The sequence below is a fragment of the Hibiscus syriacus genome, unplaced genomic scaffold, assembly GCF_006381635.1.
Source record: "Hibiscus syriacus cultivar Baekdansim isolate YM2019G1 unplaced genomic scaffold, ASM638163v2 tig00110865_pilon, whole genome shotgun sequence".
NCBI classification, from domain to species: Eukaryota; Viridiplantae; Streptophyta; class Magnoliopsida; order Malvales; family Malvaceae; genus Hibiscus; species Hibiscus syriacus.
Window position 1 is genome coordinate 2,410,991 of NW_024062894.1, and position 8,207 is coordinate 2,419,197.

The 8,207-nt window shown below is 41.4% G+C and overlaps 1 pseudogene; it reads left to right on the forward strand.

Annotated features, from left to right (window-relative positions):
* Window positions 1-1,544: 1,544 nt before the first annotated feature.
* On the forward strand, window positions 1,545-4,469 carry LOC120143942 (annotated as a pseudogene).
* The last annotated feature ends 3,738 nt before the right edge of the window (window positions 4,470-8,207 follow it).

Sequence of the window (8,207 nt, forward strand, 5' to 3'; positions counted from 1 at the left end):
CGAGTTTTTGGTGATGGATATCATGCCTTCTTACAACTGTCTTTTGGGAAGGCCTTGGATCCACCAAGCCGGTGCAGTACCATCCACGCTGCACCAAAAAGTAAAATTTGTGATTGATGGAACCTTGGTGATCATAAATGCAGAAGAAGATATCGTGGCAAGTACGTCCACGGATGCTCCATACATCGAGGTAGATGAGGAAGCGGTAGAATGTTCATTCCGTTCCTTAGAATTTGTGAACGCCACGTTCGTGGCAGAAGGAAGAAAGATTCCTATACCCCGACTCTCCCAATGCACCAAGATGGAGATCAAACAAACATTGGGACATGGTGCCAAAACCGGAAGAGGATTTGGGAAGTTTCTACAAGGAATGATCAATCCAGTCCCTCCTATTACAAAGATGGATCGGTTTGGGCTTGGTTTTCAGCCCAATCATCATGAGAAGAGGAAGGAGATCCAAAAGAACCGAGATAGAAGAATAGCCAGGCTGACTGGAAATGAACTTCAATAGGAGCCCATGACATTACCGCCTCTTTACCATACATTCAAGTCAGGTGGTTATGTGTTTGAAACTACCTCAACAGATTTAGAAGCGGCTTTGGAAGATCTGAGCATCAATGCCGTAACCACTGGAAATGTCGATAATGGAGATAGATTTGGGATGTGCCCTCTGCCACCTGGGTTCGTGCCTAGTCGTTGGTCGGTCGAAGAACTACCTGTGGTTTACAAGAGTCTTTCAGAGTAATATTCAAATTATCCTTATTTGCCTATACCCGGGGCAATAGGTGATCTTTTGTAAGGGTGAATGAACATTTTGTTTAAGTTTAATAAAAGATGCTATTTCTTTCATTTTTTCATGGCAAACAAATCATTCTTTTAGTTCTTTTTGAATTCATTATCTATTTCTTTCATTCCAATACTTCATTACCTTTTGCTCTCGAATTTAATTCTTGACCATTTCGTGTGGGATATTTTTCTCTCACGCATACAAATTTTTCTCTCACCTCAGGTCTCCAGATAACGATAATGTAGGCACTGATGATCCTGATCCGGAGGTGGATTTTGAATCAGCCATTTGTCTCGGGGAATTTGATGAGTGCGAAAATGAAGAAGAGTGTAACTTGCCTACCGAATTGTTGAGAATGGTAGAAAGAGAGGATAAACAAATACTGCCACATGAAGAGACGATCGAGACCTTGAATCTAGGGACTGAAGAAGATCGAAGAGAGGTTAAAATTGGCACCACACTTTCGAATGAAGCAAGAAAAAATCTGATAGTCTTACTTCAGGAGTACAGAGACGTGTTCGCTTGGTCGTATCAAGACATGCCGGGGCTAGACACAGATATGGTAGTTCACAAACTGCCAATCAAACCGGAATTCAAACCTGTGCAACAAAAACTAAGAAGAATGCGACCAGAAATGCTCCTTAAGATCAAGGAAGAAGTCAAGAAGCAATTCGATGCCGGTTTCCTTCAAGTGGCCAAGTATCCGGAGTGGGTGGCCAACGTAGTGCCAGTGCCGAAGAAAGATGGGAAAGTACGTATGTGTGTCGATTACAGGGACCTTAACAAGGTAAGTCCCAAGGACAACTTTCCTCTACCACACATAGACACTCTGGTGGATAATACAGTCGGGAACGCCTACTTTTCATTCATGGATGGATTTTCGGGGTACAATCAGATCAAGATGCATCTTGAAGACATGGAGAAGACCACTTTCGTCACAATGTGGGGAACTTTCTGTTACAAAGTGATGCCCTTCGGGTTAAAGAATGCTGGGGCAACTTATCAGAGAGCTATGGTGACCCTGTTCCACGACATGATGCACAAAGAGATCGAAATTTATGTTGACGACATGATTGTTAAGGCACAAACCGAGAATGAACACGTCGAGAATCTGAGGAAGCTCTTCCAGAGATTGAGAAAGTTCCAACTGAGACTAAACCCTAGCAAGTGTACCTTCGGGGTAACATCTGGAAAACTATTAGGCTTTATAGTCAGCAGGAGAGGCATTGAGGTCGATCCTGATAAGGTTAATGCTATCCAGAATCTACCTCCACCACGAACCCAAAAAGAAGTCCGAGGTTTTCTGGGCAGACTAAATTACATAGCTCGGTTCATCTCTCAGTTAACTGACAAGTGTGACCCCATCTTTCATCTTCTCCGAAAGAATAGCCCTGGAGCATGGGATGAAAACTGTTAGTTTGCATTCGAGAAAGTAAAGGAGTATTTATCACACACTCCTATTTTGATATCCCCCATCTCGGGCAAGCCTCTTTTCTTATACCTGTCTATATTCGAGAATTCGATGGGTTGTGTCCTAGGCCAACATGATGAGTCTGGAAGAAAAGAGAAAGCCATCTACTACTTGAGCAAGAAGTTTACAGATTGCGAGGTCAGATATCCTCCCATTGAGAAGGTTTGTTGCGCTTTAGTCTGGGTTACAAAGAGACTTAGACAATACATGTTGTATCACACTATGTGGCTGATTTCCAAGTTAGACCCTTTGAAGTACATGATGGGTGTACCTGCTCTGTCTGGAAGGTTAGCCCGGTGGCAGATGCTCTTGTCAGAATTTGATATCGAGTATGTGAGCCAGAAAGCCGTAAAAGGAAGCGCCATATCAGACTTCTTGGCAAACAGAACCGAGGAGAACTATGAGCCGCTGGACTTTGATTTCCCAGACGAAGACTTAATGGCTATATCCTTAGAGGAAGCAGACACTTCAACAGACAATTCCTGGAGAATGTATTTCGATGGTGCATCAAATGCATTAGGACACGGCATCGGGGCAATATTGATCTCCCCGGAAGGGAGTCACTACCCATTTACCAGCAGACTAAACTTCGATTGCACCAATAACATGGCAGAGTATGAAGCATGCGTTCTGGGAATTCGAGCTGCACTGGGGCAAAGTATAAAAACCTTGCGGATATACGGAGATTCAGCCTTAGTAATCTATCAGCTCCGTGGAGAATGGGAAACCAAGGATGTAAAGTTGATAGAGTACCGGAAGCTAATACTAGATATGCTCAAAGAATTCAATGAAGTCACCTTCCACTATGTACCAAGAGAAGAAAATCAAATGGCTGATGCCTTAGCCACCTTGGCAGCCGCATTCAAGGCTGGCGGGGAATCTGAAATGACACCAATTGATATGCAGTCGTATGAGTACCCAACTCATTGTTACCAAATCGAGGAGGTGAAAGACACTAAGCCTTGGTACCATGATATTCTGCAATACATCAAGCATCATAATTATCCAGAAGAAGCCACTGAAACTGACAAAAGAACCATTAGAAGGATGGCAGCTGGATATGTCCTTGACGGGGAGGTCTTGTACAAGAAAAGACATGATCAAGTATTGTTAAGGTGTGTCGATGCAGAAGAAGCAAAAATGATTGTGGAAGAAATACATGACGGAGTTTGTGGAACACATGCGAATGGACACATGATGTCAAGACAAATAATGAGATGCAGTTATTTCTGGTCCACACTGGAAAGTGATTGCGTCAACTACGCTAGAAGGTGTCATAAGTGTCAGATTTACGGAGACAAAATAAATGTTCCACCCCATCCGCTACATGTGATGACGTCACCTTGGCCTTTCTCTATGTGGGGGATGGACGTTATCGGGCAAATACACCCAAAGGCTTCAAATGGTCATCAGTTTATCCTTGTGGCAATCGATTACTTCACAAAATGGGTAGAAGCTGCATCATATGCCAGTGTCACCCAGTCCACTATTTGCAAGTTTCTAAAGAAAGAGATCATATGTCGGTATGGTCTACCTGAGAGGATCATCACTGATAATGCTACAAACTTGAACAACAAAGCGATGAAGGCTGCCTGTGAGCAATTTAACATAAAGCATCACAATTCTACTACCTACAGACCAAAGATGAATGGAGCAGTAGAAGCAGCAAACAAGAACATTAAAAAGATAGTGGAGAAGACGACTGAAACCTACAAAGACTGGCATGAGAAGTTACCTTTTGCTTTGTTCGCCTACCGAACCTCGGTACGAACCTCAACTGGGGCAACTCCATTTTCACTCGCTTATGGAATGGAAGCAGTTCTACCCATCAAAGTAGAAATCCCATCACTCCGGGTCTTGACAGAAGTCAAGCTAGATGATGCAGAGTGGGTGCAATCCCGATACGATCAGTTAAATCTGATAGATGAAAAGAGGCTGAAGGCTATTCACCATGGTCAAATCTATCAGAAACGAATGATTCGAGCACATGACAAGAAGGTGCGCCCAAGGATATTCCGTGAAGGAGATCTGGTGCTAAAGAGAATTTGGTCAGCCCAGAAAGATTTCCGAGGAAAATGGATGCCAAATTGGGAAGGACCTTATTTTGTGAAGAAAGCCTTTTCCGGAGGAGCGCTTGTCCTGGCTGAAATGGACGGACCAGAATTGCCATACCCCGTCAATTCGGATGCAGTTAAGAAATACTTCGCTTAGGATGAAAACCCGAGAGGGCGTCCTAAGTCGAAAAGACAAAGAGGAAAAAAAAACAAAAAAACAAAAAATGAAGGAAAAAGCAAAAGACGTTTAGGGTGAAAACCCGAAAGGGCGCCCTGAATAGGAAAAAAGAGAAAAAGAACCAAAAAGAAAAGAAAAAACAAGGTGGGTTCAAGATGAAAACCCGCAAAGGGCGTCTTGCAACTAAGGACGGGTCCGAATGGAAAACCCGAAAGGGCGATTTGGATATTGACTCAAGAAATCCATACAGTGGAAACATCCCGGCATCTGAATCTTCTACCAGTCTCAGCAAGTCGGAGGAAGGTTGTACTCTCCTAGACATTGTCGCATTTTCAAAGACCTTTTGGCAAAGGCTGCATTCAAGGTCACCTGACGGCTTTTTCAGCTCAGAAGTGCCCACATTATCGAGATCTAAGACATTCATTTACGCCTCATCATGTATTCATTTCTCAGAATGTTTGTCATGAATTGTTTGTTCTTTTTTTTTTCCATGAATAAAAGACAATCTTTTTCTCTAAGCCAATTCCTTTTGAGCATCTTGGATTGAGCTTAAACTTAATGATTATTTACTTTTGCAAAAGATAGTCACATATTACTGTACAAAGATTGATTGAAAAGTACAGGTACTTGGAAGCCAATCAAGGCTCAGGCACATACTCGGGATGGTCGAGCAGTATTTCTCAAGTCAAAAATAGAATGTGCACATCTGATTTGAACATTTGAAGAACTCAGAACTCGAAGATTCCATAATCAAGGTTCTAGAAAAGCAACCGGAGATTGAGATTTCCCTTCGGAACCCAAAAATAACACATGTTGCATATGCATTTTAGGCATACCTAAAGGCATGGCATCCATCTTATCACATATGCGTAACTTCTTCAGGTTTTAGCTAGAGTCAATTTCAACTTTGCAGCGAAGGATATTGAGCTCAAAGCTACACAATCAACTCGAGAGTAGATTTCAACTTCATGACGAAGGGTATCTATCTCAAAACCAAATTTCACGATAGAGGGGTCTCCACGAGGTCAACTTCACGGCGAAGGGAATCGTGTCCACCCGCAACATACAATACTTGGATTTCAACTTCACGGCGAAGGATATTCAAGTCAAGGCTCAACTTCATGACGAAGGGGCCATCCGCGATTTCAACTCCACGACGGAGGATATCGTGCCACTCAAGACAACACAAGTTCAACTTCACAACGAAGGGGCCGCTGGTTGTCAACAAAATTTCCCAGTTTCAGACAACAAAAGTTCAACTTCACAACGAAGGGGCCGCTGGTTGTCAACAAAATCTCCCAGTTTCAGACAACACAAGTTCAACTTCACAACGAAGGGGCCGCTGGTTGTCAACAAAATCTCCCAGTTTCAGACAACACAAGTTCAACTTCACAACGAAGGGGCCGCTGGTTGTCAACAAAATTTCCCAGTGTCAGATAACACAAGTTCAACTTCACAACGAAGGGGCCGCTGGTTGGCGACAAAAAAATTTTCCAGTATCAGACAACACAAGTTCAACTTCACAACGAAGGGGTCGCTGGTTGTCAACAAAAATTTCCCAGTGTCAGACAACACAAGTTCAACTTCACGACGAAGGGGCCGCTGGTTGTCGACAAGAATTTCCCAGTATCAGACAACACAAGTTCAACTTCACAACGAAGGGGCCGCTGGTTGTCAAACAAAAATTTCCCAGTTTAAGACAGCACAAGTTCAACTTCACAACGAAGGGGCCGCTGGCTGTCAACAAAAAAACTTCCCCAGTTTCAGAGCCAGTTTCAACTTCACGGCGAAGGATATTGGACTCGATACAACGCAAGTTCAACTTCACAACGAAGGGGCCGCTGGTTGTCAACAAACACTTTCCAGTTTCATAGTCAATTTCAACTTCACAGCGAAGGATATTGGCCTCGAAACAACGCAACTTGCATTGGATTTCAACTTCACGACGAAGGAGCCATGTACAGTTCAATTTCGACTTCACAATGAAGGATTTTCGGGCTCAGTTCGAACTCGACCTGACGACGATAAAGTCATTTTGTGATTGACAAACCAGTCTCAACATCGGATTTTAACTCTATGACAAAGGATATTCGATAAGGACAGAATTCGTGTCTTTTAATCTTTGCTCTATTTTCATTACACGACAATGAGCAAAGAGGGGCAGCTGAAGACACTCAATTTTGACTTTTGTATTAATATTATATTATACAATTATATATATATAATTACTAATTTTATTATTTAAATGATACATGCCCGGTATTACAAGTCCAACAATAGCCCAAGTCAGCCCCAGGCTCAGACCCACGTGCAGATCAGCTCCCTAGGGTTTCCAGGAACCCTAGCGCCGTATGCTCATCCCTCGTGTCAGCGCCGTTTCCAGAACCGAGCCATCAAGTCCCCACGCCTCACGAGTCTTCACCATTCACGCCTCTCCTCCGTGCTTCTCGGCAATACACCAACAACGTGCACATTTGGAAAACAAGAACCCAGTATTAGAATTCCATTAGGACTCAAATATGTAATCTAAGAATAGGTTTTTTTCCAGTATAAATAAGGGTAATCAAACTCGTTGTGGGGGGATCTTACATTGGATTCACACACGAGATCACTGTGTAATAACTACTCACACACAATAGCCAAGAAGGTTCAAGCACTTGTCAATATTTTCGAAAAAGATAATAAAAAGGTATCGTTCTTTTACCTTGGTTTGTGTTTCATCGTTGCATGTTGATTGTTGCTGGGGTTTTCGCTCGGAAACGACCGAAAAAATGAACGGCCGAGGACCATATGGGTTTTTTTTCGAGACTTGTTTTCAAGATCTACACCCTGGTAGGCCTATTTTAAAAAAAAAATCTTTCGGTTTTTGAAGAGGGAATTTGAAAAGCTTTTGAAAAAGTAAATTTTTTTGGGTTTTGCCGCCGATGAACGGAGGCGAGGCAGCGATGGGTGACCGGAAGCTGGGTTCTTGAAGAACCACGGCGGTTTGTTCTCGAGCCTCAAGAACAATCAGAGAAATGTTGAGAGGGAGGGGATCTCGCGTAGAAGAGAAGAGAGAAATGAGAAAGTTAAAACAAGTTTTGGCCTTTATACCTGGCCCGTACACGACCCGCGCGACCCGATCCATCATCAAAAGATCCGCGCGTTTTTACTCAAAAGGGGGTAAACCGCGTTTTGACTCCCTCTGTTTTAAAAAAAACATTTAATTTGGTCCCCAAATCGATTTAATTCCCTTGGTTATCTTCTAATTCGGCCATCTAACTTTATTTTGTTTCATTTTACCCCTTTATACTTATATATATTTTTATTATATTTCGTATTTACTATTTATTTATATATATATATATTCGAATTTTTATTTGTTTACGCTATATTGTATTATATTCTTATTTTATATATATATATATACATTACCTATTTTTCTTTATTTATATGTTATTTTATTATATATATACTACTCATATTTTTTTTATTTTCTTTGTTTTTACATTTTTTATTCATGTATATTTTTATTTATTTACCTGTTTATATTTTTTCTATTTTTTTTCTTTTTCTTTATTTGAATTTTCGTATTTTTCCTTGTATATTTTATTCATATTTATTTGTATTTCATTCTTTCTTTTTGTGTACATTATATTTTATTTATTTCGTTTGTTCGCCTTTTTTTTATATTCCAAATTTATTATTTTTATTATCTAACATTTTTTAACTCTTAAG